Here is a 1,662-nt window from a genome sequence, read left to right on the forward strand (position 1 = left end):
GGCAACCGGCGCCTCGGGAGCCATATGCGGCTCTGGCCCCTTGAGTGTGGCTCTTCCACAAAATATCACGTGCGGACGTGCATGTACAGTGTGATTGAAACCTCGTGGCCCATGCACAGAAGTCGGTATTTTGTGGAAGATCTGGTATATTGTGGAAGAGACACATTCAAGGGGCCAAAGAGCCACATGTGGCTCACAAGACGCGTTTTGCCGAGCCGCAGTTTGCCTACCACTTAGTCTAGTCTAGGCTAAGCTAATCAGTGGGTTCAACTGCAAGGGCGATAATGATTCCTTACGCTAGGCTACTACATGTCAAGGACAGTACTTTGGCTAACAATGTTGACAAGACAGATGGATTCTATCACTGAGCATTTGCAAATAAAAACAAATGCTCAGTGATAGAAGCTGTGATGATGAATGGGTTGCTATATCAGTTTATGATGGCCATGCTCTGTTCCTTCCCTGTGCATCACTCTACCATGGCCCTTCCCACTCAGTACTGTGCTCCCTGATGTTTCTGTCTCCCCCATCAGATGGTTAGCTCTTTCTAAAGCAGCGATTTTCAACCAGTTTTCCACAAGAACTTTTAAAACATGCAATACCAGATTATTCAGTCAGGGTCGCTAACCTGTTTTCCCTTAGGTCAGCAAATAAAAAATGACAGTAGCCAACACAATAATAGTCATCTGGTGTAAATGTTCTGTCTTAAACTACAAATATAGAGGTCATATAATATAGTTGCATCTTTTTTAAAAAATATATTTTATTGATTTTTTTACAGAGAAGAAGGGAGAGGGATAGAGAGTTAGAAACATCGATGAGAGAGATCGATCAGCTGCCTCCTGCACTCCCCCCACTGGAGATGTGCCAGCAACCAGGGCACATGCTCTTGACCGGAATCTAACCCAGGACCCTTGAGTCCGCAGGCTTTGACCAGAGGCTGCTGCCTAAGCTGCCTTAATAGACACCTGCATTGTCTGCAGGACACAAGGCCAACTTTTCTTAATGAGAACCCAGGACCCTTGAGTCCGCAGGCTGACGCTCTATTCACTGAGCCAAACCGGTTTGGCCATATAGTCGCATCTTATTGGTACCCTTGAATAACATGGTTGTGTCTGATTGGTAAATTCTTGGTACCAGCAATTCTTATATAGAAGTGTAGGAACCTGATTATTTTGGAGCAAAAAGGGTAAACAACTATATTTTTTTATAAATCAATCAAAATTTTACCTCTCTTTTTTGTTTGATAGGCAAAAAGTATATTTTTAGTGTACCACAAAATTTTAGTGATTAGTTTATGTGTGCCATGAGATGAAAAAGGTTGAAAATTCTGCTCTAAAGGAACAAGATACAACTCTGCTATGTGTGCAATTGGACAGAGAAGGGCCTAAACACACATGTGCAAAAGAAATTACCCTGATGGACTTAGTAGCATGGAGATGAGGCACTGGAGGTTCTCACACTGGGGACTCAGTTTTCTGGGCTCCAGTACCTCCACTGGTTGATATCACATCACACAGGCCCCACCTTGTACCCTTGGGTTCCTGCTCAGGACTGCAGTCTGCTCTAATGTCAGCTCTGAGTCATCAGCTGTGGGTACTGATGTGGTCACTGCATACTCACACAACCACACAGACACCATCATCAGGCAGGAGGTGTGAG

The sequence above is a fragment of the Myotis davidii genome, unplaced genomic scaffold (genome assembly GCF_000327345.1).
Source record: "Myotis davidii unplaced genomic scaffold, ASM32734v1 scaffold517, whole genome shotgun sequence".
NCBI lineage: Eukaryota > Metazoa > Chordata > Mammalia > Chiroptera > Vespertilionidae > Myotis > Myotis davidii.